Source organism: Salmo salar, chromosome 14 (assembly GCF_965601325.2).
Source record: "Salmo salar chromosome 14, fSalSal1, whole genome shotgun sequence".
NCBI classification, from domain to species: Eukaryota; Metazoa; Chordata; class Actinopteri; order Salmoniformes; family Salmonidae; genus Salmo; species Salmo salar.
Window position 1 is genome coordinate 47,960,617 of NC_138304.1, and position 26,884 is coordinate 47,987,500.

Sequence of the window (26,884 nt, forward strand, 5' to 3'; positions counted from 1 at the left end):
GGACAAGACAAATTTTATTTTTTATATTCGGTTTATTTACTGCAGTGTCTATTAATTGTCCAAACGCACGGCCGCTTTCCCACTCTATATTGCTATAGAATTTTCACCAATGCCTTAGTATACGTAATTACCATTACCAACATTCTAAGAATTTATGAAAATGTGAAAATGATCATATCTAAGTGGTCAGATTATTTAAACATTTTTTAATTGTCATATTCTTCCTGGGGGTGTAAATGAATGGACTTTAATAAGATTCCATGTTGCTAAAGCGTTGTCAGTTCCACTTTAAATGCAACAATGTTTCACACACAAGTTATTTTCAGAGATGGCGAAAAAAAGCAAAGCGCGCTACAATAAAAAACACAGTTCCACTCACCAGTTGACGATCATTTGAAACTTAACTTCTTGTTCAAAGTTATTCTTGAAAAGGTAGAAGCTATGATAACACCTGCTGCAGCCGCTGCAAATTAACCAACAACAAAACCTAGCTAGCTATACCGTGGGAAAACGCAAATTAGCCCACAAGAAAACCTAGCTAGCTAGACCGTGGGAAAATGCAAATTAGCCCACAACAAAACCTAGCTAGCTAGACCGTGGGAAAATGCAAATTAGCCCACAACAAAACCTAGCTAGCTAGAACGTGGGAAAACGCAAATTAGCCAACAACGAAACCTAGCTAGCTAGGCCATGGGAAAACGCAAATTAGCCCACAACAACACCTAGCTAGCTAGACCGTGGCAAAACGCAAATTAGCCAACAACAAAACCTAGCTAGCTAGACCGTGGGAAAACGCAAATTAGCCAACAACAAAACCTAGCTAGCTAGACCGTGGGAAAACTACTGCTCGCTATTGCGCAGTGACCTGTTGGCCTTCAAGAAGGCAGAAGTTTCCATACGTTTTTGTAAACTTATTTGTCTTTATTTTCCCTCAACATGCATTTTGATTCACTATTCGGAATGTCTAAAGAATCCAGATGTTGTTCAGAAATATGAACACAGAAATACTGGACATTTTCAACTCTTATTATGGTGATTTGACAAAATTACAATCATGGTCTTGACTCGGTCTCGTACCCTGGTCCCCCTTCCCGGTCTCTGTCTTGACTCGTTCTCGCACCCCTGGTCCCCCCTCCCGGTCTCGGTCTTGACTCGGTCTCACACCCCTGGTCCCCAGTCTCTGTCTTGACTCGGTCTCGAAACCCCTGGTCTCCCCTCCCGGTCTCGGTCTTGACTCGGTCTCAACCCCTGGTCCCCGGTCTTGATCTTGACTCGGTCTCGGGCCCCTGGTCCCCCCTCCCGGTCTTGGTCTTGACTCGGTCTCACACCCCTGGTCCCCCGTCCCGGTCTCAGTCTTGACTCGGTCTCAACCCCTGGTCCCCGGTCTTGATCTTGACTCGGTCTCGGGCCCCTGGTCCCCCCTCCCGGTCTTGGTCTTGACTCGGTCTCGGACCCCTGGTCCCCCCTCCCGGTCTCTGTTTTGACTCGGTCTCGAACCCCTGGTCCCCGGTCTCGGTCTTGACTCGGTCTCGGGCCCCTGGTCCACCCTCCCGGTCTTGATCTTGACTCGGTCTCGGACCCCTGGTCCCCCCTCCCGGTCTCTGTCTTGACTCGGTCACAGTCCCCTGGTCCCCCCTCCCGGTCTCTGTCTTGACTCGGACTCAAACCCCTGGTCCCCCCTCCCGGTCTCTGTCTTGACTCGGTCTCAAACCCCTGGTCCCCCCTCCCGGTCTCGGTCTTGAATCAGTCTCGCAGGGGAGGAGAGAGGGAGGGAGATGTGGAGGGAAGGGAGATGTATGGACTATCAACAGGGGAGGAGAGAGGGAAGGAGACGTGGAGGGAAGGGAGATGTATGGACTATCACAGGGGAGGAGAGAGGGAGGGAGACGTGGAGGGAAGGGAGATGTATGGACTATCACAGGGGAGGAGAGAGGGAAGGAGACGTGGAGGGAAGGGAGATGTATGGACTATCACAGGGGAGGAGAGAGGGAGGGAGACGTGGAGGGAAGGGAGATGTATGGACTATCACAGGTGTCACTTCTTGTTTACTGTCTTCAGTCTTCATGGTGGGCAGAGTGGTGAGACATAGTGACAGGCTCTCCTTGAGACCATCTGCTCCGCGTCAGACTGGATTATTGATGCCAGGGATCTTAGCCTATATACAGAGGGCCGATAGGACTGAAGGAGAGAGCTTTGCATCTCTGTCTGTCTGAAAGGATATTTTATTTGATTAGGATTCCCATTAGCTGACACGATGACGACGGCTAGACTAAATACAAAACCTTGAAGGCACGTGTAGACTATATATACAAAAGTATGTGGACACCCTTAAAATTAGTGGATTTGGCTATTTCAACCACACCTGTTGCTGACAGATGTATAAAATCGAGCACACAGCCATGCAATCTCCATAGACAAACATTGGCAGTAGAATTTGGCCTGTACTGAAGAGCTCTGTGACATTCAACTTTGCACTGTCATAGGATACCACCTTTCCAACAAGTCAGTTTGTCAAATTTCTGCCCCGCTAGAGCCTCCCCGGTCAACTGTAATTTCTGTTATTGTGAAGTGGAAACATCTAGGAACAACAACGGCTCAGCCGCGAAGTGCTAGGCCACACAAGCTCACAGAACGGGACCGTCGAGCGCTGATGCGCGTGGGGCATTAAAAATCGTCTGTCCTCGGTTGCGACACTCACTACTGCGTCCTATATTGCCTTTGGAAGTAACGCCAACACCAAGACTGTTCGTTGGGAGCTTCATGAAATGGGTTTTCATGGCCGATCAGCCGCACACAAAACTAAGATCACCATGCGCAATGCCAAGCGTGAGCTCGCCGCCATTGGTGTGGAAGAACTTGACTGGGCTGCACAAATCCCTGACCTCAACCCCATCGCGAACACCTTTGGGATGAATTGGAATGCCGACTGCAAGCCAGGTCTAATCGCGCAACATCAGTGTCCGACCTTACTAATGCTCTTGTGGCTGAATGGAAGTAAGTCCCCACAGCAATGTTCTAACATCTAGTGGAAAGCCTTCTCAGAAGAGTGGAGGCTGTTATAGCAGCAAAGGGGGGGACCAACTCCATATTAATGCCCATGATTTTGGAATGAGATGTTCGATGAGCAGGTGTCCACACATTATTAGTCATGTAGTGTATATTACGCACACACATACTGATACAGTATACTAATACAGTAGCCTGTTACAGTATACTAATACAGTAGCCTGATACAGTAACCTGATTCAGTAGCCTGATACAGTATAATAATACAGTAGCCTGTTACAGTAGCCCGATACAGTAGCCTGATTCAGTATACTAATACAGTAGCCTGATACAGTATAATAATACAGTAGCCCGATACAGTAGCCTGATTCAGTATACTAATACAGTAGCCTGATTCAGTAGCCTGTTACTGTAGCCTGTTACTATAACCTGATACAGTATACTGATACAGTAGTCTGTTACAGTAGCCTGATTCAGTAGCCTGTTACAGTAGCCTGATTCAGTAGCCTGTTACAGTAGCCTGATTCAGTAGTCTATATATTAGACTGATACAGTAGCCTGATTCAGTAGACTATATAGTAGATTGATACAGTAGCCTGATTCAGTAGTCTATATAGTAGACTGATACAGTAGCCTGATTCAGTAGACTATATAGTAGCCTGATACAGTAGCCTGATTAAGTAGTCTATATAGTAAACTTATACAGTAGCTTGATACAGTAGCCTGATTCAGTAGTCTATATAGTAGACTGATACAGTAGCTTGATACAGTAGCCTGATTCAGTAGACTATATAGTAGCCTGATTCAGTAGCCTTATACAGTAGACTATATAGTAGACTAATGCGGTAGATTGCTATAGTAGACTGATGCAGTAGACTGATGCAGTAGCCTATATAGTAGCCTGATACAGTGGTCTATATAGTAGATTAATGCAGTAGCCCGATGCAGTAGCCTGATACAGTAGCCTGATGCAGTAGACTATATAGTAACCTGATGCAGTAGACTATATAGTAGATTAATGCAGTAGACTGATGCAGTAGCCTGATGCAGTAGCCTGATACAGTAGCCTGATACAGTAGCCTATACAGTAGCCTGATGCAGTAGACTGATGCAGTAGTCTATACAGTAGCCTGATACAGTAGACTATATAGTAGATTAATGCAGTAGACTGATGCAGTAGCCTGATTCAGTAGCCTATACAGTAGCCTGATGCAGTAGACTGATGCAGTAGTCTATACAGTAGCCTGATACAGTAGACTATATAGTAGATTAATGCAGTAGACTGATGCAGTAGCCTGATTCAGTAACCTATACAGTAGCCTGATGCAGTAGCCTGATGCAGTAGCCTATACAGTAGCCTGATGCAGTAGCCTGATACAGTAGACTATATAGTAGATTAATGCAGTAGACTGATTCAGTAGCCTGATGCAGTAGCCTATATAGTAGCCTGATACAGTAGCCTGATTCAGTAGCATATACAGTAGCCTGATGCAGTAGACTGATTCAGTAGCCTGATGCAGTAGCCTATATAGTAGCCTGATACAGTAGCCTGATTCAGTAGCATATACAGTAGCCTGATGCAGTAGCCTGATTCAGTAGCCTGATACAGTAGCCTATACAGTAGCCTGATGCAGTAGCCTGATGCAGTAGACTGTATAGTAGCCTGATGCAGTAGCCTGATGCAGTAGCCTGATGCAGTAGCCTATACAGTAGCCTGATGCAGTAGACTATATAGTAGCCTGATGCAGTAGCCTGATGCAGTAGCCTATACAGTAGCCTGATGCAGTAGCCTGATACAGTAGACTATATAGTAGATTAATGCAGTAGACTGATTCAGTAGCCTGATGCAGTAGCCTGATGCAGTAGATTAATGCAGTAGACTGATGAAGGGCTACACAAACAGAAACGAGACTTCATTTTGAACTAATATACCATAGATGGAGTGAGAGAACAGACATAACCTTGCTGCCATTAAGTCCTGCAGGACACCTGAAATACCAGTTCCATCTGGAGCTGACCTGAAGGCTGCACGGCCTGACTTACACACTTCCCTGTGTGTCACCATGGACACGACGCACACCAGCGCTCATCATGTGATGAGGAAGTGTTTTATTCTAAAGGCTGGAGTTGCTGTGTTGAATGCATAAAATAATGAGAGGCATGTACACACACACACACACACACACACACACACACACACACACACACACACACACACACACACACACACACACACACACACACACACACACACACACACACACACAACATGAAGTCATGACAGTGTGTGTGGGGGGGGGGGGGGGGGTCTGTACTGTTCTGTACTAACCATTCTGTCATTAGAGGAGTTGGGGGGGGGGGGTCTGTACTAACCATTCTGTCATTAGAGGGGGGGTCTGTACTAACCATTCTGTCATTAGAGGAGTTGGGGGGGGGGGGGGTCTGTACTAACCATTCTGTCATTAGAGGAGTTGGGGGCGGGGGGGGGGGGTCTGTACTGTTCTGTACTAACCATTCTGTCATTAGAGGAGTTGGGGGGGTCTGTACTAACCATTCTGTCATTAGAGGAGTTGGGGGGGGGGGGGGGGTCTGTACTAACCATTCTGTCATTAGAGGAGTTGGGGGGGTCTGTACTAACCATTCTGTCATTAGAGGAGTTGGGGGGGGGGGTCTGTACTAACCATTCTGTCATTAGAGGAGTTGGGGGGGTCTGTACTAACCATTCTGTCATTAGAGGAGTTGGGGGGGGTCTGTACTAACCATTCTGTCATTAGAGGAGTTGGGGGGGGGGGGGGGTCTGTACTAACCATTCTGTCATTAGAGGAGTTGGGGGGGCCTGTACTAACCATTCTGTCATTAGAGGAGTTGGGGGGGTCTGTACTAACCATTCTGTCATTAGAGGAGTTGGGGGGGGGGGGGGGTCTGTACTAACCATTCTGTCATTAGAGGAGTTGGGGGGGCCTGTACTAACCATTCTGTCATTAGAGGAGTTGGGGGGGTCTGTACTAACCATTCTGTCATTAGAGGAGTTGGGGGGGGGGGGGGTCTGTACTAACCATTCTGTCATTAGAGGAGTTGGGGGGGTCTGTACTAACCATTCTGTCATTAGAGGAGTTGGGGGGGGGGGGGTCTGTACTAACCATTCTGTCATTAGAGGAGTTGGGGGGGGGGTCTGTACTAACCATTCTGTCATTAGAGGAGTTGGGGGGGGTCTGTACTAACCATTCTGTCATTAGAGGAGTTGGGGGGGGGGTCTGTACTAACCATTCTGTCATTAGAGGAGTTGGGGGGGGGGTCTGTACTAACCATTCTGTCATTAGAGGAGTTGGGGGGGGTCTGTACTAACCATTCCGTCATTAGAGGAGTTGGGGGGGGGGGTCTGTACTAACCATTCTGTCATTAGAGGAGTTGGGAGGGTCTGTACTGTTCTGTACTAACCATTCTGTCATTTGAGGAGTTGGGGGGGGTCTATACTAACCATTCTGTCATTAGAGGGGGGGTCTGTACTAACCATTCTGTCATTAGAGGAGTTGGGAGGGTCTGTACTGTTCTGTACTAACCATTCTGTCATTTGAGGAGTTGGGGGGGGTCTATACTAACCATTCTGTCATTAGAGGAGTTGGGGGGGGGGGTCTGTACTAACCATTCTGTCATTAGAGGAGTTGGGGGGGGGTCTGTACTAACCATTCTGTCATTAGAGGAGTTGGGGGGGGGGGTCTGTACTAACCATTCTGTCATTAGAGGAGTTGGGGGGGGGGGGGGGGTCTCTACTGTTCTGTACTAACCATTCTGTCATTAGAGGAGTTGGGGGGGGGGGTCTGTACTAACCATTCTGTCATTAGAGGAGTTGGGGGGGGGGGGGTCTGTACTAACCATTCTGTCATTAGAGGAGTTGGGGGGGGGGGGGGTCTGTACTAACCATTCTGTCATTAGAGGAGTTGGGGGGGGGGGGGGGTCTGTACTAACCATTCTGTCATTAGAGGAGTTGGGGGGGCCTGTACTAACCATTCTGTCATTAGAGGAGTTGGGGGGGTCTGTACTAACCATTCTGTCATTAGAGGAGTTGGGGGGTCTATACTAACCATTCTGTCATTAGAGGAGTTGGGGGGGGGTCTGTACTAACCATTCTGTCATTAGAGGGGGGGTCTGTACTAACCATTCTGTCATTAGAGGAGTTGGGGGGGGGGGGGGGTCTGTACTAACCATTCTGTCATTAGAGGAGTTGGAGGGGGGTCTGTACTAACCATTCTGTCATTAGAGGAGTTGGGGGGGGGGGGGGTCTGTACTAACCATTCTGTCATTAGAGGAGTTGGGGGGGGTCTGTACTAACCATTCTGTCATTAGAGGGGGGGTCTGTACTAACCATTCTGTCATTAGAGGAGTTGGGGGGGGGGTCTGTACTGTTCTGTACTAACCATTCTGTCATTAGAGGAGTTGGGGGGGGGGGGGGTCTGTACTAACCATTCTGTCATTAGAGGAGTCGGGGGGGGGGGGGAGTGAGAGAGAGAGTGTGCATAGCTTTGGACTGATGTTTTGTAGGAGCAGGTGGTCCCCTTCTGGCCTCCTATAGGCCCTCTCTGACCCCCAGCGCTCTCACTGCTGTCCAGGCAGATTGTAAGGTCAGGTTACCGACTAGTGTCTTTCACAACCCTTAGTAACACTTTGGTTGTTACATGCGATGCATAGGAAATTTTCACTTTACTCGTTGCAACGTTAGTGTGTGTGTGTGTGAATCTTTTGCTTCTCTCAGCTCTGTAAAGGTTAATATAATGTTTATTTTATGTCTGTTGTATGTTTATATTCCAGCCAGGGCCTGTGTGTGAGGTCATCTGGCCGTGACTGTTGAGGAGTATAGTTCAGTAGAGTAGTAATGTGGACGGTGTAGAAAATTGGAAATGAAAACTTCCACAGTCCTGAGAAGTAGACAGGACAGGAAACGGTTGGATTACACGACGAGCGTAATGGAAGCTCACATTAACACATCAAGAACAGTGGCAGATTTCCTCTTGGAATTAGAGTTGTAAGCCTATTTTTCTTTGGAGTAGGGTTAGGCCTAGGACAGCTTATTTTGGAGACGGGTGTTTTTTTGCTTTTATCCAACCTTACAGAGTCACCTTCTAGTTGAATGTGTTTTTCCTGGTGTTGGCTCTGCTGAAGCTACGTGTTATGGCCAGAGTTTAGCCATGTTATGTTATTGTTATAACATTGGAAGCTACGTGTTATGGCCAGAGTTTAGCCATGTTATGTTATTGTTATAACATTGGAAGCTACGTGTTATGGCCAGAGTTTAGCCATGTTATGTTATTGTTATAACATTGGAAGCTACGTGTTATGGCCAGAGTTTAGCCATGTTATGTTATTGTTATAACATTGGAAGCTACGCGGTATGGCCAGAGTTTAGCCATGTTATGTTATTGTTATAACATTGGAAGCTACGTGTTATGGCCAGAGTTTAGCCATGTTATGTTATTGTTATAACATTGGAAGCTACGTGTTATGGCCAGAGTTTAGCCATGTTATGTTATTGTTATAACATTGGAAGCTACATGTTATGGACAGAGAAGTATATGTATGTTGCCTATGTCACCTTGTCCTGTTCTGTTATATTATATTATAACATGTTATGTATCAATATAGAGAGGTCATGTGACATGTCATGTCCGTTACTGCCTGGCTAGGAGGAGACCATGTTAACTTCATATTAGTTACTGCCTGGCTTGGAGGAGACCATGTTAACTTCATATTAGTTACTGCCTGGCTTGGATGAGACCATGTTAACCTGTTAGGGCTAGGGGGCAGTATTGACACGGCTGGATAAAAAACGTACCCGATTTAATCTGGTTACTACTCCTGCCCAGTAACTAGAATATGCATATAATTATTGGCTTTGGATAGAAAACACCCTAAAGTTTCTAAAACTGTTTGAATGGTGTCTGTGAGTATAACAGAACTCATATGGCAGGCCAAAACCTGAGAAGATTTCAAGCAGGAAGTGGCCTGTCTGAGAAGTAGTGTTTCATCTTGGCTCTTTTTATTGAAGACTCAGGATCTGTGCAATAACGTGACACTTCCTACGGCTTCCATAGGGTCTCAGAGCCCGGGAAAAAGCTGAACGATATCGAGGCAGGCTCTGGCTGAAACACTTTATCGCTTTTGGCAAGTGGCCACTCAGAGTACTATGGGCTTAGGCGCGTGCCCGCTTCGACCGAATGCTTTCTTTTCCTTTGTCTGTTTACCTAAAAGCAGATTCCCGGTCGGAATATTATCGCTTTTTTATGAGAAAAATTGCAAAAAAATTGATTTTAAACAGCGGTTGACATGCTTCGAAGTACGGTAATGGAATATTTAGATTTTTTTTGTCACGAATTGCGCCATGCTCGCCACCCTTATTTACCCTTTAAGATAGTGTCTAGAACGTACGAACAAAACGCCGCTGTTTGGATATAACAATGGATTATTTTGGACCAAACCAACATTTGTTATTGACGTAGAAGTCCTGGGAGTGCATTCTGACGAAGACAACAAAGGTAATAACATTTTTCTTTAAGTAAATCTGACTTTGATGAGTGCTAAACTTGCTGGGTGTCTAAATAGCTAGCCCTGTGATGCCGGGCTATCTACTGAGAATATTGCAAAATGTGCTTTCACCGAAAAGCTATTTTAAAATCGGACATATCGAGTGCATAGAGGAGTTCTGTATCTATAATTCTTAAAATAATTGTTATGCTTTTTGTGAACGTTTATCGTGAGTAATTTAGTAAATTCACCGGCAGTGTTCGGTGGGAATGCTAGTCACATGCTAGTCACATGCTAATGTAAAAAGCTGGTTTTTGATATAAATATGAACTTGATTGAACAAAACATGCATGTATTGTATAACATAATGTCCTAGGGTTGTCATCTGATGAAGATCATCAAAGGTTAGTGCTACATTTAGCTTTGGTTTGGGTTTATGTGACATTATATGCTAGCTTGAAAAATGGGTGTCTGATTATTTCTGGCTGGGTACTCTGCTGACATAATCTAATGTTTTGCTTTCGTTGTAAAGCCTTTTTGAAATCGGACAGTGTGGTTAGATTAACGAGAGTCTTATCTTTAAAATGGTGTAAAATAGTCATATTTTTGAAAAATTGAAGTAATAGCATATCTAAGGTATTTGAATAACGCGCCACAGGATTCAACTGGCTGTTGAGTAGGTGGGACGCAAGCGTCCCACCTAGCCCATAGAGGTTAACTTCATATTAGTTACTGACTGGCTTGGAGGAGACCATGTTAACTTCATATTAGTTACTGACTGGCTTGGAGGAGACCATGTTAACTTCATATTAGTTACTGCCTGGCTAGGAGGAGACCATGTACATCTAGACGTTCCGCTAGTGGAACACCTGCTCCAATATCCAATGATGGGCGTGGCGCGAAATACAAACTCCTTTAAAATCCGAAAACTTCCATTTTTCAAACATATGACTATTTTACAGCATTTTAAAGACAAGACTCTCGTTAATCTAACCACACTGTCCGATTTCAAAAAGGCTTTACAGCGAAAGCAAAACATTACATTATGTCAGCAGAGTACCCAGCCAGAAATAATCAGACACCCATTTTTCAAGCTAGCATATAATGTCACAAAAACAAAACCACAGCTAAATGCAGCACTAACCTTTGATGATCTTCATCAGATGACAACCCTAGGACATTATGTTATACAATCCATGCATGTTTTGTTCAATCAAGTTCATATTTATATCAAAAACCAGCTTTTTTACATTAGCATGTGACGTTCAGAACTAGCATACCCCCTAACATGCATCCGGTGAATTTAATAAATTACTCACGATAAACGTTCACAAAAAACATAACAATTATTTTAAGAATTATAGATACAGAACTCCTCTATGCACTCGATATGTCCGATTTTAAAATAGCTATTCGGTGAAAGCACATTTTGCAATATTCTCAGTAGATAGCCCAGCCATCACGGCTAGCCATTTAGACACCGACCAAGTTTAGCCCTGACCAAAGTCAGATTTACTATTACAAAAGTTTGATTACCTTTGTTGTCTTCGTCAGAATGCACTCCCAGGACTGCTACTTCAATAACAAATGTTGGTTTGGTCCAAAATAATCCATCGTTATATCCAAACAGCGGCGTTTTGTTCGTGCGTTCTAGACACTATCCGAAATGGTAAATCAGGGTTACTAGCATGGCGCAATTCGTGACAAAAGATTTCTAAATATTCCATTACCGTACTTCGAAGCATGTCAACCGCTGTTTAAAATCAATTTTTATGCCATTTTTCTCATAAAAAAGCGATAATATTCCGACCGGGAATCTGCGTTTCGGTAAACAGAGGAAAGAAAACAAAGCATTCGGTCGACGCGGGCACGAGCCTGAGTCTCACAGTACTGTAACCAGCCACAACCCAAACGCGCTACTTTGTTTCAACCAGAGCCTGCAAAGCCACGATTCAGCTTTTTGCCGCCTTCTGAGAGCCCATGTGAGCCGTAGGAAGTGTCACGTAACAGCAGAGATCCTTTGTAATGGATAGAGATGGCAAAGAAGGCCAAGAAATGGTCAGACAGGGTACTTCCTGTACAGAATCTTCTCAGGTTTTGGCCTGCCAAATGAGTTCTGTTATACTCACAGACACCATTCAAACAGTTTTAGAAACTTTGGAGTGTTTTCTATCCAAAGCTAATAATTATATGCATATTCTAGTTTCTGGGCAGGAGTAATAATCAGATTAAATCGGGTATGTTTTTTATCCGGCTGTGAAAATACTGCCCCCTATCCATAACAGGTTCACTTCATATTAGTTACTGACTGGCTTGGAGGAGACCATGTTAACTTCATATTAGTTACTGCCTGGCTAGGAGGAGACCATGTTAACTTCATATTAGTTACTGCCTGGCTAGGAGGAGACCATGTTAACTTTATATTAGTTACTGCCTGGCTAGGAGGAGACCATGTTAACTTCATATTAGTCATACAGTTGGTAAGGTCAAAGGTCACTTGAACCAACGGAGAGATGATGTCATCAATGGAGAGATGACATGTTTACAGGTAAAGGGTGAGAAGTCCTGTGTCGCAATCTGTTGAACACACTTAAGCATAGGCTAGTTTATGATAGGATACTTGCAGGTTGCAGTTTCATATCTTATTTTTTATTATCTTTCTGTTGAATATCTGAGTTTTGGGATATATCTCAGACAACTGATTTCTAATGTTCCTAGCCCACGTAGGTTCTCAGACAACTGATTTCTAATGTTCCTAGCCCACCTAGGTTCTCAGACAACTGATTTCTAATGTTCTTAGCCACTCCTAGGTTCTCAGACAACTGATTTCTAATGTTCCTAGCCCACCTAGGTTCTCAGACAAGTGATTTCTAATGTTCCCAGCCCACCTAGGTTCTCAGACAACTGATTTCTAATGTTCCCAGCCCACCTAGGTTCTCAGACAACTGATTTCTAATGTTCCTAGCCACTCCTAGGTTCTCAGACAACTGATTTCTAATGTTCCTAGCCCACCTAGGTTCTCAGACAACTGATTTCTAATGTTCCTAGCCCACCTAGGTTCTCAGACAACTGATTTCTAATGTTCCTAGCCACTCCTAGGTTCTCAGACAACTGATTTCTAATGTTCCTAGCCCACCTAGGTTCTCAGACAACTGATTTCTAATGTTCCTAGCCCACCTAGGTTCTCAGACAACTGATTTCTAATGTTCCTAGCCCACCTAGGTTCTCTGACAAATGATTTCTAATGTTCCCAGCCCACCTAGGTTCTCAGACTGGGAAGGAATTAGGCACTTAGACACTGGAAAAGCCTTGTAAACACATTGGTGATTTAAGTTCAGACCTGGGCTGCTCTTTTTAATATATGTTTTGAATTGCACTTTAATACGTAGTTTGTGGTATTTTAACATTTATACTAAATATCCCTTGTATTCGAAAGGGAAACAGTTCCTAATTGGTGGAGGAGTGAAAGTGATGAATATATTTGGCCGCCATACACAGTGGCTTGTCCCGGTCTGCCCACCCGAATCTGCGTCCCAAATGTCACCCTATTCCCTACATAGTGCACTACTTTTGATGAGAGCTCTATGGGCCCTGGTTAGGAGTAGTGCACTACATAGGGAATAGGGTGACATTTGTGACTCAGTCATACTCTACCCTATCAGCCATCTGGTTACACCATCTACAGTACAGTATCAAATCCCCTAGCACGGAAAAATTAAGCTGTGTGTTAACATGACCAATAAGCATATCATATACTCTATTTATATCACAAATAGTATGGTTAGTGCGGTTAGTATGAGTATTTGAGCCACAGCTATATATTTTATATGATATAGTGTTTGTTTACCAGAGACTGTCACGCCCTGATCTGTTTCACCTGTTCCTTGTGATTGTCTCCACCCCCTCCAGGTCTTATTCTTCCCAGTGTATTTAACCCTGTGTTTCCAGTTCGTCTTGTATGTTTAGTTAAGTCAACCAGCGTACTCCTTTTGCTATTCTCCTTTTTCTAGTCCTTGCCTGTTTCTGGACTCTGTACCTGCCTGCCTTGACCACGAGGCTGTCTGCCACTCTGTTGTACCTCCTGGGCTTTGATCTGGTTTTGACCTTTTTGCCTGTCCACTACTATTCTCTTGCCTACCCCTTTGGATTAATAAACATTGTAAGACTCCAACCATCTGTCTCCTGTGTCTGTATCTGGGCCTCGCCTTGTGCCCTGATAAGAGACGGTAATGTGAAGAACGACATGACCTGCACCAAAGTCAGATTAGGATATAGGACAAGGACTAGATAAAGTGTATTTTTACTACTACTTTTTGCTTGTACTTTCATCACTTTTAGTCTTGAAATCTTTGGTTGTTTACTACACTATCTTACTCACTCTGTTTAGCACATGGCTTCACATGTGAATCCTTAAAGAGATGGGTGGGGCTAAAGCTTAAGTGGGTGTGAATGATACTGAATGGGTGGAGACAAAGAAGAGCTCTCCAGTAGTAGTACCAAAACATTCACGGGCCATTTTCTCAAAAGTGGGGATACAAGTTGATCAACTTTCAAAGCAGAATTACTTTCCCATTGTTCCTCCACTGTGGTGTATGATATACCATTGTATAGCTCTGAGTCTCTACTTTTATCCAATGTTAAAAACACCATTTCAAATGTTTCTACGTAGGACCAAATCTAGGTGGTATAATCTGTTCTCAAGTATGGAGTATATCTAGATTCTGAAATACAATTTTTTACATGAATGTATTCAACATTAAACTATATGAATATCTAAAAATATATATTTTTTTATTTTGTTCATTTTAAGACATATTGTTTGAAACAATATACTGTACAAGTCCATTACCTTTCCAGAGTGGGCTCTCTGCTAATTCTGAAATTGTGTGACCACCAGCACAGTGAATGGTAAATGGATTTCAAAGGGAACTCCCTCTGCTGGTGGTTTGCTAAATGTGCAATCCTAAAGGAGGCCTGTGATTGGTTATTGACCTATAACGTCAATTACTGTGTGTAAAATGGGTAATATCATTACAAGTACCATAGAGCTCTGGAAATTCGATGTGTTTGAAGAGTAGGCTAGTCCCGTGTGGCTCAATTGGTAGAGCATGGTGTTTTCAATGCCAGGGTTGTGGGTTCAATTCCCACGGGGGACCAGTACGGAGAATTTTTTTAATGAAATGTATGCATTCACTACTGTAAGTCGCTCTGGATAAGAGTGTCTGCTAAATGACTAAAATGTAAATATTGTTCAAAACAAAATGTCTGAAAATAAGAAAAATCTAACAAGTTAATTTTGAGATACAGTATCAGTCAACAGTTTGGACACACCTACTCATTCAAGGGTTTATCTTTATTTCTACTATTTTCTACATTGTAGAATAATAGTGAAGACATCAGAACTATGAAATAACACATACAATCATGTAGTAACCAAAAAAGTGTTAAACAAATCAAAATATATTTTAGATTTAAGATTCTTCCAAGTAGCCACCCTTTGCCTGTGTGGCTCTCACCCCTTTCACGGTGGGAACCAAACATGCGGAGATCATCCGTTCACCTACTCTGCGTCGCACAAAGACATGGCGGTTAGAACCAAAAATCTCAAATTTGGACTGACCAAAGGACAGATTTCCACTGGATAATGTCCATTGCTCGTGTTTCTTGGCCAAAGCAAGTCTCTCCTTCTTATTGGTGTCCTTTAGTAGTGGTTTCTTTGCAGCAATTCAACCATGAAGGCCTGATTCACGTAGTTTCCTCTGAACAGTTGAGATGTGTCTGTTACTTGAACTCTGTGAAGCATTTATTTGGGCTGCAATTTCTGAGGCTGGTAACTCTAATGAACTTATCCTCTGCAGCAGAGGTAACTCTGGGTCTTCCTTTTCTGTGGCGGTCCTCATGAGACCCAGTTTCATCATAGCGCTTGATGGTTTTTGTGACTGCACTTGAAGAAACTTTCAAAGTTCTTGAAATTTCCCGAATTGACTGACCTTCATGTCTTAAAGTAATGATGGACTGTCGTTTCTCTTTGCTTATTTGAGCTGATCTTGCCATAGCCATACCTTGTCACAACAACACTGATTGGTTCAAACGCATTAAGAAGGAAAGAAATTCCACAAATTAACTTTTAACAAGGCACACCTGTTAATTGAAATCCATTCCAGTTGACTACCTCATGAAGCTGGTTGAGAGAATGCCAAGAGTGTGCAAAGCTGTCATCAAGGCGATTACTGTTCCTGCTCTTAATATTTAAGTGATATAACCGACATGGCAAAACTCATTACGAAGATGTGAAGTGATCTAAACATCTTTCTCGTGGGAGACTTCCCTGAGCAGGAGAGTAGTCCTGTGTGTTTGTGGCAAAATACTGTTGAAGTAATATGGCTTCAGGTTCAACCTACAACCTGGATCAGGTTATCAGTCAACCTACTAGGGTAGTTACAAACAGCACAGGAATGAAATCATCAACATGTATTGATCACTTTTTTTTTTACTGATGCTGCAGAAATTTACTTTCAAGCAGTATCCAAATCCATAGGATGTAGTGATCACAATATAGTAGCCATATCTAGGAAAACCAAAGTTCCAAAGGCTGGGCCTAGTATAGTGTATAAGAAGTCATACAATACGTTTTGTAGTGATTCTAATGTTGATGATGTTAAGAATATTTGTTGGTGTGAAGTGAGGATCAACCAAACGCTGCACTTGACACATTTATGAAATTGCTTATTCCAGTTACTAATAAGCATGCAGCCATTAATAAAATGACTGTAAAAACTGTTAATGGATTGATGAGGAATTGAGAAATGTTATGGTTGAGAGGGATGAGGCAAACGAATGGCAAATAAGTCTGGCTACACAACCGATCGGCAAACATGTTATGGCTTTGCACCCCCTGCTATATTATGGAAAAAGAGTTAGCTGTCTAACAGAACACAGAGGGTGTTCTTTAATGGAAGCCTCTCCAACATAATTCAAGTAGAGTAAGGAATTCCCCAGGGCAGCTGTCTCGGCCCCTTACTTTTTAAAAATCTTTACAAATAACATGCCACTGGCTTTGAGTATGCGAATGACTCAACACTGTACACATCAGCTACTACAGCGAATGAAATCACTGCAACACTTAACAAAGAGCTGCAGTTAGTTTCAGAGAGGGTGGCAAGGAATGTTAGTCCTAAATATTTCCAAAACTAAAAGCATTGTATTTGGGACAAATCATTCACTAAACCCTAAACCTCAACTAAATCTTGTAATACATCATGTGGAAATTGAGCAAGTTGAGGTGACTAAACTGCTTGGAGTAACCCTGGATTGTAAACTGTCATGGTCAAAACATATTGATACAACAATAGCTAAAATGGGGAGAAGTCTGTCCATAATAAAGCGCTGCTCTACCTTCTTAACAGCACTATCAACAAGACAGGTCCTACAGGGTCTAGTTTTGTCACACCTGGACTACTGTTCAGAGGGACCTCAGGAAATTACAGTTAGCTCAGAACAGGACAGCACGGCTGAGCCTTAAATGTACACGGAGAACTAACATGAATAATATGCATGTCAATCTCTCATGGCTCAACATGGAGGAGAGATTGCCTGTTTTTGTAAGAAGTGTTGACATGCTGAATGTACCGAGCTGTCTGTTTTTAAACTACTAGCACACAGCTCAGACACGCATGCATACCCCACAGGACATGCCACCAGAGGTCTCTTCACAATCAAGTCCAGAACAGACTATGGGAGGCGCACAGTACTACATAGAGCCATGACTACATGGAACTCTATTCCACATCAGGTAATTGATGCAAGAAGTAGAATCCGTTTTAAAAAAACAGATGAAAATACACCTTATGGAACAGGGGACTGTGAAGAGACAAGCAGAGACACTCACATACACATGATAACATGTTGTAGATACAGTGCATTGGGAAAGTATTCAGACCCCTTGACTTTTTCCATTCCACATGTTATGTTAAAACCTTATTCTAAAATGGATTAAATAAAAAAGTATTCTCAGCAATCTAAATCAAATCAAATCAAATGTATTTATATAGCCCTTCTTACATCAGCTGTTCTACACATCACAATACCCCATAATGACATCACAATACCCCATAATGACATCACAATACCCCATAATGACAAAGCAAAAATAGGTTTTTAGAAATGTTTGCAAATGTATTAAAACTAAAAAACAGAAATACCTCTATTTATATAGCTATTCAGACCCTTTGCTATGAGACTCGAAATTGAGCTCAGGTGCATCCTGTTTCCATTGATCATCCTTGAGATGTTTTCACAACTTGATTGGAGTCCACCTGTGGTAAATTCAATTGATTGGACATGATTTGGAAAGGCACACACCTGTCTATGTAAGGTCCCACAGTTAACAGTGCATGTCAGAGCAAAAAGCAAGCCATGAGGTCGAAGGAATTGTCCCGATCAAACATCTCTGGAGAGACCTGAAAATATCTGTGTAGCAACACTCCCCATCCAACCTGACAGAGCTTGAGAGGATCTGCATAGAAGAATGGGAGAAACTCCCCAAATACAGGTGTACCAAGCTTGTAGCATCATACCCAAGAAGACTCGAGACTGTAATCGCTACCAAAGGTACTTCAACAAAGTACTGACGAAAGGGTCTGAATACTTATGTAAATGTGATATTTCAGTTTTCATATTTGTTTTTAATAAATTAGCAAACATTTCTAAAATCCTGTCTTTGCTTTGTCACGGGATATTGTGTGTACATTGAAGGGAAAAACGATTTAATAAAGCTGTAACATAACAAAATGTGGAAAAGTCTGAATACTTTCCGAATGCACTGTATGTGGTAGTAGAGTAGTGGCCTGAGGGAACACACAATGTGTTGTGAAAAGTGTTTTCAAATGTCATGTCATATTTTAAATTGTATATTACTGCCTCGTAAATACCTGCCAAGGTGGCAGCTAATGGGGATTCAATACAAATACTTTGTGTGTTTGTGGGTGGCAGTGAGTACTGTACTTTGTGGCAGTGAGTACTGTGTCTGTGGCAGCGAGTACTGTACTGTACGATGATGGAACCTGAGGTGTGACCTTTGGCTGTGACCTCTGTCTCAAACATTCCATCATATGTGAGGCAGACATCTCAGCCCGGTGTGTGTGGGGGTGGGTGGGTGGGTGGATGGGAGGGGATGTACTACTAAGGCACTCCAGCCTCGCATGCTATTCCACCGTGTGTGTGTGTAATGGAATGTAGCAGCAGTAGGATTGCAGACCCCCAGTCTGTACCGTAGCCAGAATAGATCGCATCACAGTCACTCCCTTCCAACTGCCTCGTTCCAAATCCTGCCCCTAAGCCTTCTGCACGATGACTGTGTGTGTGGTGTGTGGTGTGTGTGCTAGGGATGTGACAAATAAAACATTTACTTAGCGTTTAAAATGCAGTTTTATCGTTTACATTTTTTTAAGAAATCATAAAATGACGTGATTCACAATGTAGATATGGTCCTGTGTATTACCTCTAGGGGGCAGTGCAGTCCTGGTTAACTACCAGAGAGGTCTCATCTTACTACTGTCCCCCACCCATGGTGGAACTACCAGAGAGGTCTCACCTTACTACTGTCCCCCACCCATGGTGGAACTACCAGAGAGGTCTCACCTTACTACTGTTCCCCACCCATGGTGGAACTACCAGAGAGGTCTCACCTTACTACTGTTCCCCACCCATGGTGGTTCTACCAGAGAGGTCTCACCTTACTACTGTTCCCCACCCATGGTGGAACTACCAGAGAGGTCTCACCTTACTACTGTCCCCCACCCATGGTGGTTCTACCAGAGAGGTCTCACCTTACTACTGTCCCCCACCCATGGTGGAACTACCAGAGAGGTCTCACCTTACTACTGTCCCCCACCCATGGTGGTACTACCAGAGAGGTCTCACCTTACTACTGTCCCCCACCCATGGTATATCATGGTATTAATGCTGTTTGATTAGGTCCTCTATTGCGTGCGTCTTCTCCATGTTGTCAGTACATTATTCTCATCAATGTGATGGCTCATTTCAATGATGTACGACAGCGTGTTTGTAGACGTCCAACAGTCTGTTGTTGATGCCACGTATGGTGTTTGAGAGAATACATCTCCCTAAACCATCACACAACCACCTCCGTTCTGTTTGACCGCTGGTATGAGGTTCTTGCTGTGGAATGCAGTGTTTGGTTTTCACCAGGCATAATGAGACCCATATCGTCCAAAAAGTTATACTTTTGACTCATCTGTCCATAGAACCTTCTTCCAAGAATATTCATGATCATCCAGGTGCTTCCAGGTGCTTTTTGGCAAACTTCAGTCAACTTTTTGGACGACATGGGTCCCATTGTGCGTGGCGAAAACCTTCAGGAACCTCCTGGTGGTGGTAGTGTGATGGTTTGGGGATGCTTTGCTGTCTCAGGACCTGGACGACTTGCCTTATTAGAAGGAACCGTGGTCCCGTGTGGCTCAGTTGGTAGAGCATGGTGTTTGCAACGCCAGGGTTGTGGGGTCGATTCCCATGGGGGACCAGTACGGAGAAAAATAATGTATGAAACGTATGAAATGTATTCATTCACTACTGTAAGTCGCTCTGGATAAGAGTGTCTGCTAAATGACTAAAATGTAATTCTGCTCTGTATCAGATAATTCTACAGGAGAATGTCAGGCCATCTGTCTGTGAGCTGAAGCGCAGCTGGGTGATGCAGTAAGACAATGATCCAAAACACACAATCAAGTCTGCATGAAAACTGCTAAAAAGCAACACATTTGAAGTTTTGGAATGGCCTTGTCAAAGTCCAGATCTAATCCCAATTGAGATGTTGTGGCAGGACTTGAAATGAGCAGGTCATGCTTGAAAACCCACAAATGTCGCTGAGTTAAAGCAGTTCTGCATGCAAGAGTGGGCCAAAATTCCTCCACGGAGATGTGAGAGACTGATCAAGAACTACAGGAAGCATTTGGTTGCAGTCAGTACAGCTATAGTAAATTCCTCCACAGCGATGTGAGAGACTGATCAAGAACTACAGGAAGCATTTGGTTGCACTCAGTGCAGCTACAGTAAATTCCTCCACAGCGATGTGAGAGACTGGTCAACAACAACAGGAAGCATTTGGTTGTAGTCAGTACAGCTACAGTAAATTCCTCCACAGAGATGTGAGAGACTGATCAACAACTACAGGAAGCATTTGGTTGCAGTCAGTGCAGCTACAGTAAATTCCTCCACAGCGATGTGAGAGACTGATCAACAACTACAGGAAGCATTTGGTGGCAGTCAGTGCAGCTACAGTAAATTCCTCCACAGCGATGTGAGAGACTGGTCAACAACTACAGGAAGCATTTGGTTGCAGTCAGTGCAGGTAAAGGTGGCACCACCTGTTATTGAGTGCAAGTATACTCTGTTGTTGTTATTTGTAAACTCAAGTTCCCTTTATCTAATATTAGGTTTTAGTCAAAGATCTGATAACATTCAGTATCAAAAATATGCAAACATAGAGAATATCAGAAAGGAGGCAAATAACTTTTCACGGCACTGTACGCATTAGGGCATTGAAGCCGGCATCCTCTACCATTGACCATAGCTGCATATCAGCGGTCACATCAACTGTCTCACTACCTGCCATTTTTCCAACTATTAACGACGATGACGTGCGGAGCGATTGATAATAATTAGAAAGATGCATATCTCCTCCTACTTACAGCATTGTTGCGTTAGGTATATGTTTAGTTTATATTTTTTGCCTTCATGATGATGATGATGATGACGATGATGATGGGGCATGTTAGTGTTAGGTTAGGGGCTCAAATTAACGATCTCAAATTCTTTAAATGTTTAAACGTACGTGTGCGTGCCTTTCCTCAGTACAATCACAATGTAACTGTCTGACATTGTCACAATGTAACTGTCTGACATTGTTAACGTACAAAGTATCTCTGTGTTCTTTGGTACGTGAATGATAAAAGACTGGATAAGAAACACTCACTGGTGATCTATCTCTCAAAACAGAGAGCACACAGAAACACTCACTGGGGATCTCCCGAAAGAGAGGCCACTGCAACACTCGTTGGTGATCTCCCGAAGCAGAGAGGCCACAGAAACACTCACTGGGGATCTGCCAAAGTAGAAAGAGATTGTAAATGAGAGTGAAAAGACTGGGAGTGAAATGAGACTGAAATGCAATAAGACACCTGGAAACTTTTCTTTTAAAGTTCACAAACCCAGGAAGTTTTGTAAAAGACCAGAAGTGGAAAAGCAAAAACATTGTACAAAATGCTGTTAACGAGGAAAAATGAGACTTATTTCTTCTCGAAGAAGAAAGTCTGTTATTTTTCATGATCGTTTTACGTTGTATGCTTTTGATCTAGTGGATGTTTCCTCGTTCAGTTTCCATGTTTCCATGGGTGTTCCAGTGTTTTCCTAACACGGAACCCAAACCGGCTGCGCGCGTGCACCATCGTGCATAAATGTATTTTGTCCCCCCACACCAAACGCGATCACGACACGCAGGTTAAAATATCAAAATAAACTCTGAACCAATGACATTCATTTAGGGACAGGTCGAAAAGCATTAAACATGTATGGCAATTTAGCTAGTTAGCTTGCACTTGCTAGATAATTTGTCCTATTTAGCTAGCTTGCTGTTGCTAGCTAATTTGTCCTGGGATATAAACATTGAGTTGTTATTTTACCTGAAATGCACAAGGTCCTCTACTCCGACAATTAATCCACACGTAAAACGGTCAACCGAATCGTTTCTAGTCACCTCTCCCCCTTCCAGGCTTTTTCATCTTGGAACTTATATGGTGATTGGCAACTACACTTTCATTGTATTACCACGACGACCGGCAAAACAGTTAGTCTTTCAATCACCCACATGGGTATAACCAATGAGGAGATGGCACGTGGATACCCGCTTCTATAAACCAATGAGGAGATGGGAGAGGCAGGACTTGCAGCGCGATCTGCGTCAGAAATAGAACTGACTTCTATTTTAGCCCTTGGCATCGCAGACGCTCGTGAGCAGTGTGGGTGCAATAATTGAATAACATGGATTACTACATTTATTTTGCGATGCTTTTCTTGGGCCAGGGCTAGGCCTATATCCAGTAGTGATGAAGGAAAACATCGATACAGTTACATATCGCAATATTATTTTGGATGATATTAGGCTGTAGGACAATATTATATCGCAAATGTTTGTTGTTGTTGCTAGGTAGCATTAGCTAGAGCTAGTCGGCATTTAAAAAAGAAAATCCTATCGTTTGTTCTCCATCTTCTTTATAAATAGTGAGCCAATATGTTTTCAGAACTTTTATTTCTCTGACGGATCAGAACTCATGTTATCATGCTCTCTCCTTTCTCTGTTGTGGACATATAGTGAGCAATATGTTGGGAACATCAACTCGCAATACATATAGAACTATGATAATGGCAATACATTTTGTATCGACACCTACGTATTGTGATAATATCCTATCGGAATGTCCAGCCCTAATATCCAGTCAAATTTCCCATTTAAGAAGGAAAACATTTAACCATACTGGAGGAAAAAGGGTGAAATATTGTAGCTACTTTTCCCCGGAGCACCAAAGAAGAAGAAACCATAGGTCATTCTCTTCTCTGGGTGGCTTGTGGTCCCCTCCCTTCTGGAGAGAGAGCTGGAGAGACATGGAGATTTACTGAGACTGAGATTCTTCAAGTAAAGAGAAGTTACGGCTGGCTTTGCATGCTGGCTTTGGCAAGAGTCTTCGCTCGCATCCCTAGCAATGTACTGCACGTCCTAGTTTGAAATTGGCAGTACAGCATGTTTTAGGCCTATTACATCGCTTCAATTAGAAGACAAAGGGCTAGGAAGAAACTGTTTATTTTGGTTGAATATGCATAGATAGCTAGCAAGGCTGCTAATAGCTTACTCTATAAAGCTAGTTGTATTTATTTTACCTTTATTTTACCTTTATTTAACCTTTATTTAACTAGGCAAATCAGTTAAGAACAAATTGTTATTTACAATGACGGCCTACTGGGGAACAGTGGGTTAACTGCCTTGTTCAGGGGCAGAAGAGCTGTAGGTCTCCTGTTGGTCTCCTAGTGAAGGAGACCTACAGCGGATATGAAGTTAATTAAGAGAAGGTAGCTGAAGTGATGAAAACTTACGTTCAGTTAAATGAAAGCAGAGTGTCTTTAATTTAAATTCATTGACAAAGAGCTAGACATGAACAGTGTTTTTAGTTGAATGGATAGACCTAGTTAGCAGGACAAAGGCTTTCCTGCTCTAGCCCACATGAGGAAGGACTAAACCAGGGGTTCTTCAACTTGTTCAGCCTGGGATCCAAGCTCATGAAAATATGCTACTATACGTAAATATTGGTACATTTCATTGCCCTTATGCCTAAAACAAAAGCAATATAGACAAATAACAATAAAATACCCATATAAATATAATAATATAAATACCTATTCATGTTTATTTTCCCCCATTAAAACACTATTCCTGTTAAAATACAAGAAATACTTTTCATTCTGAACTGGAATAAAATGATTGAAGCAATATGCTTTTTAAGGCTTCACACAGATGTAGACCAGAAAACACACCACACGCACGCACACACACACACACACACACACACACACACACACACACACACACACACACACACACACACACACACACACACACACACACACACACACACACACACACACACACACACACACACACACACACACACACACACAGTCCTAATGAGAGGTGTGTGGATGGTTGACGTTTTCAACAAGCATGTCTATTCTGGGCTCAGGTTTTGACTGTGCAACCCTGAGGTCATGCTCAGCATGGAGTCTGTTTCTGTACTTGTTTTTTTAAGTACGCCAGAGTTGAGAACCCCTGACTCACACAGGTCTGTGGTGCTGACCTGAACCAGAACATCTACTGCTTTCTCAGTCAGTCAGGAGACCGCTTCCTGTTGTAGATGAGCAACCCAGAGCTGTGTGTGTGTGTTTGCCACAAAAAGTAGGGTAGAGTCCAGTGTGTTGGGGTAGAGTCCAGTGTGTTGGGTAGAGTCCAGTGTGTTGGGGTAGAGTCCAGTGTGTGTGGGTAGAGTCCAGTGTGTGTGTGTGGGTAGAGTCCAGTGTGTGGGTAGAGTCCAGTGTGTGTGTGGGTAGAGTCCAGTGTGTTGGTAGAGTCCAGTGTGTGTGGTGTGAGTAGAGTCCAGTGTGTTGGGGTAGAGTCCAGTGTGTTGGGTAGAGTCCAGTGTGTTGGGTAGAGTCCAGTGTGTGTGGGTAGAGTCCAGTGTGTGTGTGGGTAGAGTCCTGTGTGTGGGTAGAGTCCAGTGTGTTGGGGTAGAGTCCAGTGTGTTGGGTAGAGTCCAGTGTGTTGGGTAGAGTCCAGTGTGTTGGGTAGAGTCCAGTGTGTGTGGGTAGAGTCCAGTGTGGGGGTAGAGTCCAGTGTGTGTGGTGTGGGTAGAGTCCAGTGTGTTGGTAGAGTCCAGTGTGTGTGGTGTGGGTAGAGTCCAGTGTGTGGGTAGAGTCCAGTGTGTGTGGGTAGAGTCCAGTGTGTTGGGTAGAGTCCAGTGTGTTGGGTAGAGTCCAGTGTGTTGGGGTAGAGTCCAGTGTGTTGGGTAGAGTCCAGTGTGTTGGGTAGAGTCCAGTGTGTGTGGGTAGAGTCCAGTGTGTTGGGGTAGAGTCCATTGTGTTGGGGTAGAGTCCAGTGTGTTGGGGTAGAGTCCAGTGTGTTGGGGTAGAGTCCAGTGTGTTGGGTAGAGTCCAGTGTGTTGGGTAGAGTCCAGTGTGTGTGGGTAGAGTCCTGTGTGTTGGGGTAGAGTCCAGTGTGGGGGTAGAGTCCAGTGTGTGTGGTGTGGGTAGAGTCCAGTGTGTGGGTAGAGTCCAGTGTGTGTGGGTAGAGTCCAGTGTGTTGGGGTAGAGTCCAGTGTGTTGGGTAGAGTCCAGTGTGTTGGGTAGAGTCCAGTGTGTTGGGGTAGAGTCCAGTGTGTTGGGTAGAGTCCAGTGTGTTGGGTAGAGTCCAGTGTGTGTGGGTAGAGTCCAGTGTGTTGGGGTAGAGTCCATTGTGTTGGGGTAGAGTCCAGTGTGTTGGGGTAGAGTCCAATGTGTTGGGGTATTTTCCAGTGTGTTGGGGTAGAGTCCAGTGTGTTGGGGTAGAGTCCAATGTGTTGGGGTAGAGTCCAGTGTGTTGGGGTAGAGTCCTGTGTGTTGGGGTAGAGTCCAGTGTGTTGGGGTAGAGTCCAGTGTGTTGGGGTAGAGTCCACTGGGCAGCTGTTAGGAGGGAGAGCTTTGTATGCCTCTCTGTGTGTGGAGTAAAGGTGATCTAGAGTTTGTTTCCTTCTTGTTTCACAGGTGACATGCTGTTTAGAAATTAGGTAAAAAAGATTTACGTTTTTCTGAAATCCGTGGATAGCGTTTTTGTCTCTGCGTGCAGATTGAAGAAGGTAACTAGCACAATTGCTAACTAGCGTTAGCGCAGTGACTGAAAGTCTATGGGAATGTTGCAGATCATTCATTGGTGAAATTAGTGAGGGAGGCATATAGGAGAAGGAAGTGAAACTGAACTTATAAAGTCATAGAACACGTCATCATTAACACTTCTATTCCCCCCAGGCCTCAGGCTCATTCATTTCAACATTTATAAATGTTTCAGTATTTGAGAGGTAGCTGCTAAAAGAAAGACAAGCCCACGTTGAATATTTTATTTTTGTAATTATTTTTGGACTGGTGTCCCTGTTAGCCAACTGAGAGTTTAGGATCATTTCTCTCTCATAGTCCTTCAGCTGTCTGGATGGCCTGGTTAGTTAATACTGTCTCAATAGAACAGGAAAGTCTGCCCACTACATTTAATCCTGTTCTGTTATAAGGCAACAACAAAAGCTTCTTTTTTTTTTTTTTGCAATTCACCTTTTAAGTGATTTCACACAAGCGGGAGAATGAACAGACAACTTTGCAAAAAGCCACAATATAGGCATGGTGTTGCTGTTAGCCTACAAAGCTAGTAGGCTAGCCTGTATGAACTGTTTAGCTGTATCAGTGTTTCCCCTACAGTGTCTTTGGAAAGTTTTCAGACCCCTTGACTTTTTCCACATTTTATTAAGTTACATCCTTATTCTAACATGTATTAAATCGATTTTTACCCGTCATTAATCTACACACAATAACCCATAATGACAAAGTGAAAACATTTTTTTTTTTTGCCAATTTATTCAAAATAAAAACTGAAATTTCACATTTACATAAGTATTCAGACCCTTTAATCAGTTCTTTGTTGAAGCACCTTTGGCTGTGATTACAGCATCAAGTTTCTCCCATTCTTCTCTGCAGATCCTCTCAAGCTCTGTCAGGTTGGATG

General features: G+C 43.4%; 1 protein-coding gene and 1 non-coding gene across 3 annotated transcripts in view; both read left to right on the forward strand.

Moving 5' to 3' along the window:
* LOC106569653 (receptor-type tyrosine-protein phosphatase F) overlaps nt 1-26,884 on the forward strand; it is a 470,260-nt gene that overhangs the window by 66,288 nt on the left and 377,088 nt on the right. The window lies entirely within an intron of this gene.
* Nucleotides 14,605-14,678, forward strand: trnae-uuc (transfer RNA glutamic acid (anticodon UUC)). The gene has a single exon. It is a non-coding gene; the product is annotated as a tRNA-Glu (tRNA).